We start from the raw sequence: 11,494 nt of genomic DNA on the forward strand, positions 1-11,494 counted from the left end.
ATCACAATGCTATTATTTAATTCATTCCCTTTGGTAATGGCTGCTTACAAATAACTTTCTGATACAGACAGAACTGAAAATGACCCTGTTCCTTCATGCTGATAAAAGCACATCTCCATAGCTGGAAGGAGTGAAGAGTCAGGAACTTCTTCTAGAGATACTGTTTACTTCTAAATAACAGTCTGTTCAGATGTCACTATAACTATTTTACAGAATAAAATCCTTTACAAAAATCCAATAAAGAATTTTTGATATAATGGTGCGGTGGATCACAGGGATTAAACACAAAGATAGAATGTTTCCTCTTATGTCAGAAAAATAAGACTTTATCAGGAGGGTTATAGTGACATGTACATTAGCACATTTATTATGTACCTACCATGTGAACAGACATGCCGAGTCTGTTCAGTCTAAGGCAGACATAAACAGGAACACAATCATCTCTTGAATTCTTTTTTTTTTTCCAGAGCTGAGGACCGAACCCAGGGCCTTGGGCTTGCTAGGCAAGCACTCTACCACTGAGCTAAATCCCCAACTCATTCATATCTTGAATTCTTAATATCTCTGAGTAGAAGGAAATAGGAAAGAGCCAAACTAAGCAGAGGGGAGGGCTGTAGAGAATGTTAGTATATATAGTGTTATTTGAGCTGCTTTTGAAATGTTACCATTTCTTCAGGAGCAAAGTTTTAAACTGGGTTTAGAGATATCAAATTTGCACGAACACAAGGAATAATAGAACCAAAAAGGCCACTGCCCTTCAGACAGTAAAAGCAGAATCGTAGCTTGTCACATAGAGAAGGTACTGAATTTGGAGAATGAAGTAGGGGCATTCATATCATAAAACTGAGTTTTCTCCTATCATATAACCAACACATTTTCTCCCATGAACAATGCCCCTGTTCAGAATCTACCACCTGCTTCTGAGTATTGGATATCCTTTTTGCATCCCTCCATCTTCCTCTTTTTCCCAGGATTCCATCAATGTCCTCTTATTTGGTTAATTTCTCAAGACACTATCGAAAGTAGAAATAGAGTAAGGTTGGGACAAGCACATTGGTTTACTTGTTGATTCTACCACTTCTTAACAGTGTGACCCCAGATGCCTTGACTTCTCCGAACCCCTGCTTCCTTGTCCTCAATAAGATAAGGCTGATTAGTATAACTGCTCATAAGAAATGAACGTGAGACTGTAAGTGAAGAGATGATCTCAGGCTTGCTGCAAGGTATTGTCCTAGAATCTTTAAAATCAATTGTCTTCTGGATTTTCTACCCTCTTCATGGTAGTCTGTGCTGCCTCAATCTATTCTCTAAAACTTTCATTAGTCTTCTAAATAGCAGGTCTGCCTCCGGCCATTTCTCCTGCCACCTTCATTCCATCTCCTTCCGTAGCTCTCACTGGTGCACCCTCCATACTGGAAAGCCTTCTCTGCTTGCCGGTATGTAGAGAACAAAGCTCTCAGCGTGTCCCCTTTACTCCAGTGACTCACTTTTCCTCCATCTTCCTTTCATAAATGATTTGCTGGTAAATTTCTAGTGCACCTGTCCTAACATCACCTTGCTTTTACACACTGATTCCTCTGTGTACTTTACTCATCTTATTCCTTAACTCAAAGCTCATGTATTTCCTTTTCCATGGAGTCTTTCCTAACATTTCTCCTCATCACTATCACACTTCTATTTTTTAAAGTGTTCTTAAAATTTTAACAACTATTTATTTTTATTCAACACATCTTTTTTGGATAACAACTTAGTTATTGATTACTTAATAACAAATCACCCACAAACTTATTGGCTTAAACAAAAACTTATTAAAGTGTGGCAATTCCCCAAAGTCATGATTTTATGGAGTTTATCTAGCTCTTACCTGATAAATTAAGGTGTTTTCAGTGCTGTAGCCAACTTTAGATTTGACTGGGGAAATCTGTCTTCACACTCACTAAGGGTGTCAAAATTGAGTTGCTGTTGGGAACTTAGGCTGAGAGACTCGTGTTCTTCTTGACGCATTAAGTTCCTTGATCTCTACTAGATTAGCTCAGACTGTGAAAGCCTATTTTATCAGAGAAAGCAAGTGGAAGAGATGGGTGGGGTGGGATGACAAAGATCTTAGTCCATGTGGACTGCAGAAACAAAAATGCCATAAGCTAAGTGATTTAAATAAGTAATAATTGCTCATAGTTTTGGAGGCTGGAAACTGAGATCAGGATGCTGACATGGTTAGGGTCTTGGGCAGAGTCCTACTCCAACTCCCAGGCCTTTTCTAGATCATCTTATATCTACACCTAACATACAGCAGAGAAAGCAAAGTAAAATTTATGTTTCTTATACAAACATTAATCTCATTTCCATGAGTTACATCCTCACAACCCAACTGCCCCCTAAAAAGCTTACCTACTAATACCATATCATATTTGGTATTGACATTTCAAAATATGAATATTGGAGAGGAATCAGGAAAATTTAGTTTGTAACATCCAGCAATATGGACATTACAATCATTAGTAACTTGATCCCAGAAGTTATAGCCTCTCATTTTTGTACTGGGACATGTTTTTCTTGACATTAGTGAACACCCAGATTATTGAAGGAAAAGAGATAGACATAAGTGAGTACTCTTTTTTTTGTGTGTGTGTAAAATGGAATCTTCTTTATTTTGCATATTTTTAACTTTAGAACGAAATAAAACAAACGAAAACCACAATACACAATACCCAACCCTGCTATTCTGTGGGAGGGGATTTTCTTGCCTTAAGGCACAAGGACAAGACAAAAGAGATCCTCTAGCATGAGCAGAGAGCCGGGTAGGTCAGGGCTAGCCAAGGCTGCTGAGGGAGCCACAAAGAAACTATACAACTACTTCTTCCACGTGGGAGGCATCTTCATCACCCTTGATTTGGGGGATCTTATCAGGAACAGCAGCACTGGGCTCTGCTGCTGTTACCTCCTCTTCATCAATACCCAGGCCCAGTTTGATCATGCGGTAGATACGGTTGGAATGGGTTTGGGGATCCTCAAGTGAGAAGCCAGAGGAGAGGAGAGTAGTTTTGAACAGCAGCATCACCAGGTCCTTGACAGCCTTGTCATTTTTGTCTGCCTCAGCCTTCTGCTTCAGGGTCTCCAAGATGGGATGGTCAGGGTTGATCTCTAGGTGCTTTTTGGCCATCATGTAGCCCATTGTAGAGTTGTCTTGAAGTGCCTGGACCTTCATGATCTGCTCCATGTTGGCTGTCCAGCCATAGGTGCTTGTTACAATGCAGCAGGGTGAAGACACAAGCCTTTTGGAGATTGTCACCTTCTCAACCTTCTTATCCAGGATCTCCTTCATGAGCTTGCAGAGATTTTTCAAACTTTGCCTTGCTCTCCTCCATTTTCTTCTTCTCTTCCTCATCCTCTGGTAGCTCTAGGCCTTCCTTAGTCATGGAGACCAGGCTCTTCCCATCAAACTCCTTGAGCTGCTGCATGCAGTACACGGCCATAGGCTCCTTCATGTACACAACCTCAAAGCCCCACTTCCGCACACGCTCCACAAAGGCAGAGTTGGCCACCTGCTCTTTGCTCTCATCAGTGATATAGTAGATGGATTTCTGTGTCTCCTTCATGTGAGACACATATTCTGACAGGGAAGTCATCTCATCTCCAGACTGAGAGGTGTGATAGTGGAGAAGCTCAGAGAGGCACTGACAGTGGAGTCTTCATGGATTCTATGTTTTGGATTCTTGGAGAAGGCCTCATAAAATTTCTTGTAGTTCTCTTTGTCTTCAGCCAACTCAGAGAAGAGCTCAAGGTACTTCTTCACAATGTTTTTGTGGATGACTTTCAGGATCTTGCTCTGCTGGAGCATTTCTCGAGAGAAGTTCAGGGGCAGGTCCTCAGACTCAACCATACCACAGATAAAGTTGAGGTACTCAGGCATCAGCTCATCACAGCTGTCCATGATGAACACATGATGCACATAGAGTTTGATGTTGTTGTTCTTCTTCTTGTTCTCAAAAAGGTCAAAGGGAGCTTGCTGTGGAATGAATTCCACCTCTGAATTCCAACTGACCTTCTACTGAGGAGTACTTGACTGCCAAGTGGTCCTCCCAATCATTGGTGAGGCTCTTATAGAATTCCGCATATTCCTCTTGAGTGATGTCATCAAGGTTCCTGGTCCAAATGGCCTTAGTCTTATTCAGCTCCTTGTGATTGATGTACTTCTCCTTGATCTTCTTTGTTTTCTTCTTCTTATGTTTGCCACTGTCATCCTCCTCATCTGATCCCCCGTCTTCAATCTTAGGCTTCTCCTCATCATCCTTATCTTCCTCTTCTTTCTCACCCTTCTGTCCCTCTGCCTCATCATCACTGATCTCCTCTCATTCCTTTTCCAAGTAGAGGGTGATGGGATAGCCTATGAGCTGCAAGTGTTTCTTCACCACTTCCTTGACCCTCCTCTCCTCTAGGTATTCTGTCTGGTCTTCTTTGAGATGATCACTTTGGTACCGCTGCCGATGGGCTCACCATGGTCTGCACAAACTGTGAAGGATCTGCCAGCAGAGGACTCCCAGGCATACTGCTTGTCATCATTGTGCTTTGTGATCACAACCACTTTCTCTGCCACTAGATAGGCAGAGTATAATCCAACACCAAACTGCCCAATCATAGATATATCCACACCAGCCTGGAGCACCTCCATGAATGCCTTTGTACCAGACTTAGCAATGGTTCCTAAGTTATTTATGAGATCAGCCTTGGTCATGCCAATGCCTGTGTCCACCAAAGTCAGTGTTCACTGTTGAGGGTTGAGGATGATGTCAATTTTCAGCTCTTTACCACTGTCCAACTTGGAAGGGTCTGTCAGGCTTTCATAGTGAATTTTGTCCAAGGCATCAGAAGCATTAGAGATCAACTCTTGGAGGAAAATTTCCTTGTTGGAATAGAAAGTATTGATGATGAGGGACATGAGTTGAGTGATTTCTGCCTGAAAGGCAAAGGTCTCCACCTCTTCCTCTCCATGGTGCACTTCCTCAGGCATCTTGATGGGAAAGCCAAGTGGGAACACAGAGCACAGATGTGCAACGGAACATAATCCAACCATACTGACTAGAAAAGTACTTGACTGAAGTTACAGAAAACCTGCCAACAGATAGCAAACATACTGAATTTTCATTTTCCCCTTGTAATATGGAATCTGGAGGCAGGTTATTTCTGTCCTTGGCTCTGGGACATTAAATCAGTAGGTAGGATCATTGTATTTCTCTTGTTTTTTGCCTTCTTTCCAACCCTATGGTGACTACTGCACCTCCAGATATTCTGTCTGTTTTAAGGCAAGAAGAAAGAGGTAAGGCATTTCTTTTTCAGTCAGTTTTCATCTCTTGGGGTTGGGTGAGTGCCTGATCCCACTAAGATCAAGAGATGACACCTACCTCCTGAATAAGTTGTGTTCTGTTATCAAGGACCAAGGTAGCTCTTGAGGAGGTTAAGGTGACTTAGAAACTCACAGGCAGAGAACTCTCAGGTATGTTAATATCTAAACCCCCAGAACATATAAATATAGTTCTTTAACATGGCAAAAAGTCTTTGCAGATACTATTAAATTATAAAAGTTGAGTTGGGAAATCACCTTGTTCAAAAGTGTTCAGTGTAAAAACTTCTTTATAAGTGAAAAGTGATGCAAGATAGATAATATCAAAGAGAGAACCACAGACAGATATTGGAGAACTGTGATCTCTGGCTTTGAAGATTAAAGGGGGTCATGAACCAAGAAATGCTGGAGGTTCTGGAAACTGAAACAGACAAGAAAACAGGTCCTTCTCTGGACTTCTAGATGACATGCAAGCTTGTTAACACTTTGATTTTTAAGTTTTTAGTATCACTGTGACCAGATATCTCATAAAATAACTTTAAAAAGAGCAGTTCTTTCTTTTATGTTTGCTCAGTTGGCTCTGGTTCTGGGCCCACAGTGAGTTACAACATAACAGCTGTGGGATTATGAGACAGAAAGCAGAGAAAGAGGAAGGATTTTCAGTACATAACCTCAGTGACCTATGTTCTGCAGCTGGGTTCCACCACTTAAAGTTTCAGAACCTCCTAGAACAGAGCTACAAGCTGGGAACCAAGCCATTGATGCACGAGCCTGTGGGCACAGTTCACATTCAAATCCATACCAATGTTAGTTCAGTGAGAGTCACAGGGCAAATTTCTCCTTCATGATTACAAGGTAAATTACAAGGTGGCTTCTCTGATCCACCAAGTTTGTGGTAGCTTGTGGTAAACTCATTAGGAAAGTAGAACAAGTTAGGAAGATGGAACCCCAAATCTGCTAATTTCTCTTTTTCCTGGCATCTTTGGATTGCTTTCACCATAGTACCAACACATCCCTCAAACAGACCAGTAACTTTGAAGGCAAGAATTATTTTCTTTCTTTTTCTAATTTAAGTTGGATTCATTTTTAACTGATTTATAAAAGCATAGGGATTGTGCACATCAATGTGGTAGCATGTGATGCTTCAAAATGTGTTTATGCTGTGTGGATATTAAAACCAGGTTAACTTACCTATCACCTCAAAAGTTGTCATTTTGTATGCTGACTTTTAAAGTTCTTTTTAATCTCCATTTTGTGGCCTACAGCAGCAGACATACAAACATTTTCAAATGAGTGGAACCAGCCTTCATCCACATAAAAATTCACTTAAGGATTTTAAGAAATTAAACTAAAAGAATTAAGTTAAATTTATTTATAGTTAATAATTTATAAATTATTTATATGCTAGGTATAATTGATATATATTTTATGTATAATTATAAATATATGATATAAATTATAAATACTTTTTGTTGTTTTTTGTTTGTTTGTTTTTACATCCCAACCAAAATTTCCCCTCCCTTCCCACTTTCCAGTTCCTCCCATCCACTCCTCCTCTACTATTTCTCTTCAGACACAGGTGACCCTCCCATGGATATCTGCAAGCTGCAGTGAGACCAGGCGATTCCTCTTCTATTAAAGTTGGATAAAGCAATCCAGTAGGAGGAAAGGGTCCCAAAAGTGGGCAACAGAGTCCAAGACAGCCCCTGCTCTGACTGTCAGGGGTCTCACAAAAAACAAAAAAACAAACAAAAAAAACAAAACCAAGTTAATATGGAATCTCAGTGTCATTTTAACATTTCAATTTGCATTTCCCTGATGGGTATATATACAAGTTATAAATATATAATATAAATTAAAAATAAAATTATAAATTGTCAATAAATTTTAAATTAAATTAATTAAAGAAAAGGAATTAAAATCAATTCCCAGACTTAAACAATGAAAGTATTTGGACACATGCAAGGTCTAGAATTTTAAACAGGCAAAGAACCAGATTCAAAGTGTGTTAAATAAGATATATCATGGTATGCATGCATTCCCTTTTATGGATAACACACAATTGAGACCTGGGGAATAGATATCAGAATGGATGATGAAGAAAGAAGAAGCCCATAGGCTCTTCAGTTCTTGAATCATGTTTTACCAGAGCAATCAACAAGATCAGAGACATTTTCTGTTTAGGTCACTGGTGTTTGACGAGGCTGAACAGAGGGATTTAAAATGTTAACCATATGACAAATATTGCTACATTAAATAAATTACAGGTGGTTTTTATGAACTGGTGGCACATTAATGGCTTCCAATTTTCAGGGACCAGTTCTTTGAAAAAACATTTACTAAAATGAGGAGTTCATTCCTTCAAGTATCAGGCTTCCTAGAAACTACTGGCTTTCCAAGCTGTTATTAATAGCAGTTTTAGACAAGAATTGTAGCACTTAGCACCACCAAGCCTGGAATCTCAAAGCCTGGCTTCTATCTGTTGTGTGTTTAATTCATTTACAGAAACCACTTTAGTTCTGTTGAAAATCGAGAATAATTACAATTAAAGGACATAACCCTCTAATTATTTGTAAAGAACATGATCATAGACTCACATTGGTTCTGATTTTATTACTCTAAAGGAGCATTTGGTTAACCCAACTTTAATTGGATGTTGGTGGGACTAGGGGAGAAGTTTTTAAAAAGCTTTATGTAACCCAACCAGAAACTTTTACTGTTTGTAAAAAATGGTTTTGATTTTTGATTTTTGAGCTCAACCACTGAAAGAATTTGGCTTGGATTTTCTCCTCCCTCTCTGTCTTCATCTTTTTAACTTTTTTACTGGGTGTGTATCCCAAATTTGGATACAGATTATATACTTGTCACTTCTAGTCATGAAAGAAGATCCATTTTCATGTCCCCTTGGGAATGTTTTCTATAGAACATGAGACTTCTAAACCATGGAAATGAGAGTATCCAAATTTTTACATCTCACAGTGTAAGAGCCTAGGCACTGTACTCTGACCTTCTTCTGCAAACTTCTCTCTTGCTGAGTTGTTACACTTTTTGTGTCTCATTTCTTGTCTATAAAGTAGAAACTATGCTGATTCAAATAGAGTACTTATCATTGTTTTAAAATGCATTGATAAGGTTCTTAAAACAGCCATCTATCTACAGTGGCTTTGCAACAAGAAGTTGGCATATTATAATCTACAGCTGGTTTGAATGGCTTTGTGATTATTTATGAAACATACATGTGGCTTATCTCATTAAATCATGGAATATTTGTACTGGGATGAGAATCTTAAAAGAAACCAAATAATCTTATCTAATCATGCTCACTCTATAATCTATTTTTTCACACTTGAGACAGTGATTGTTCAAAAATGCCAATGTGAGAAGTGACTCACCACCCACAGGATGAAGACCAATCTGATATTATCAGGTTTTAACTCTAGCAATTCCTTCCCCAACATCAATCATTGTTTTAGTTAGGGTTTTTCTGTTGCTGTGAAGAGACACCATGGTCATGGTAACTCTTTTTTTTTTTTTTTTCAAGACAGGGTTTCTCTGTGTAGTTTTTGTGCCTGTCCTGGATCTTGCTCTGTAGACCAGGCTGGCCTTGAACTCACAGAGATCTAGCTGGCTCTCCCTACCGAGTGCCGGGGTTAAAGGTATGTGCCACGCTACCACTGCCCAACCATGGCAACTCTTATAAAGAAAAACATTTAATAGGGGCTGGCTTAGAGTTCTAGAGGTTTAGTCCATTAGTGTCATGGTGGGAAGCATGGTGGCATGCACAAAAGCATTGGTGCTGGAGAAGCAGCTGAGAATTCTGCATCTGTATAGGCAGGCAGAAGGAAGAGAGAATGCCACACTGAGCTTGGTGTGTACATCTGCAACCTCAAAGCCCACCCCCAGTGACACACTTTCTCCAACAAAGACACACCTATTCCAACATGGCTACTCCTAATAGTGTCACTTGCTGTGGGCCTATGGAGGCCATCTTCATTCAACCACCACAGCCAGTAACACGCTGAGTTTTGTATTTTGAGGAAATCTTCTCTGTTGTGAGTTTTCTATGGAGTTGTTGCTTCTGTGTGTTTCACTTTAAATACTCACTGAAGGTAGGAACCCTCCTATGAGCTTACTCACACAGAGCTACCTTACTTCTCCATCAATACCTACCACATTATACTATAGTTGCCTGTCCTAGTTAGCTTTAATTGTCAACTTGACACAACTTAGTATCTTCTGAGAGGAGAGTCTCAGCTGAGTGCTTGCCTGAAACAGGACTATAATCTCCATAGTTCTAAAATCTCGATTGAGTGCAGAATATGAAACCTAAGTATTAGTTTTATGAATGAATAAATAAACCAATGATTTTTCTTATCAAATCACTTAGAGGGGAAAAAATGGGCTTGGAATGCAGAACTTTCCTCCGTAGATATTTATGTTTAATTCTCTGAAAAACTGGGGAAGGCCTTTGAAGTTGTCATGAGAAACATTTTGTTACCAAATACCAATATATTGTAGGAAAAAGGCAACCAAGGTTGTTTATTGAATTCACTCTTTTTTCAGTGACGATTCTTGATTTTAGATTCTTTAAAACATGGACATACTTTAATTTCTTGGTGATTGTAAACTTTCTATGTATCAGATAATCAGGTTATTTTTTGTTTGTTTGTTTGTTTGTTCTTGTTTTCTGTGTGCTTATATTTAATGGAGCTTAGAATAACAAGAATATTTTTGCTTGATAACTTCAATTTCCAAAGGTGTTTGTTATATCCAACCATCTTTTATTTGATGCTTTATCAGTGATTAGGAAAGGAAAACTTTTATGAAGAACAGTGTATACCCCACAGTTCTTGGCTTTTTGAGAAAGAGAGTAGAATTGTTTACCTGTCCCTTTGTGAGACAGGAGAGAGGGTCTCAGAGCTTCAGTTTCTGATGCTTGTATAAAAAAACTTCACTGGCACAGTGCTGACATCCACTTTGGCAAAAGGAAATGGCACCCCTCCCCAACACTGTGAACATTCCAGAAAGTGGTCCATCCACCTCCTGTCTTCAGCCCTCTTCATCTTCAGGCACAGCTTCTCCAGCCTGCTCAGCCTTGGCAATCCCAGAGCTAATCTCTTTACCCTTGTGTTCTTTAGCAACCAATAGTTCAAGATGCTACTTTCCAACATGGCCCTTCTACTACATTAACACCTAAACTGTTCCATGTCTGCCTGAAGCTCTACCTCATTACTTTGTTGAGAGGCCCTGCTTGGCAGAGGTTGCAGTCTACCATGACCTGGCAGCTCTCTCCAAGCTAGGCAACATGGAGGACTCCTTACTCCCAGCAGGAGCTTCTTGCTCTCTACTTAACCTTATCTCAAGGGTGTCTCTAGGCTGGGATGCATGGCTTAGCTCAAGGATGACCTACATAGTTCCCTTCAAATGCTCATCTCCTGCTGCTCATGTGATAATTAGGTTAATGTTCTAGGCATTTTGATAGGGCTACACTTCCACTAATCCAGCTATTTGATAGGAGTGTGCCACTTAATGCAAATTAGGATTTGTCCCCAGGCTTCCCAATCCTATATAATTCCTATACTCTGCAATAAAGCTGTGTTGTCTCACTGAAGTCATTGCCAGAGGGCTATCTCTGTCATATCCACAGTCATCTGAACCCTATTCCCTGCTTCTGCCTCCCTCCACTCTTGTGGACCAGTAGCCAATAATCCCCAAGGAGGAAGAGGATTATTGTCTCACATTACTTCCCAATTAATCAATTTTTGGAAACTTAGGATATATTCTTGAAAAATTTTAGTTTCCTATAAACATACTCCATCTTCCTGCTATCAATAAACTCTGGCAGTTTCTTCAGGAGTCTCAGATGAATCTGTTTTCTCTCCTTCATTTCGGTACAACTGCAATCAGAAATAATCCCACTTCTCATTATTACTATTTCCTGCTTCCTTCTTCCCACAGAACACCAGCTTGGACTTTGACTCATCAGAATCTGCCACCTACTATCTCTTTTACTTGACAACACCTATCGATTCCCCCACATAATTTAGTGACATTACTTCAGGTCCATAAAACTGACTCTCTGTAGGATACTTGCATGGATGTTTATTGATGATTACACAATAAAAAGCGTGTGAATGGCAGTGAAGAAAGCACAGT

The 11,494-nt window shown here is 39.6% G+C and overlaps 1 pseudogene; it reads right to left on the reverse strand.

Annotated features, from left to right (window-relative positions):
* Positions 1 to 2,842: 2,842 nt before the first annotated feature.
* LOC118580072 lies at positions 2,843 to 5,014 on the reverse strand (annotated as a pseudogene).
* Positions 5,015 to 11,494: the final 6,480 nt, after the last annotated feature.

This window comes from Onychomys torridus, chromosome 3, assembly GCF_903995425.1.
Source record: "Onychomys torridus chromosome 3, mOncTor1.1, whole genome shotgun sequence".
Lineage (NCBI taxonomy): Eukaryota > Metazoa > Chordata > Mammalia > Rodentia > Cricetidae > Onychomys > Onychomys torridus.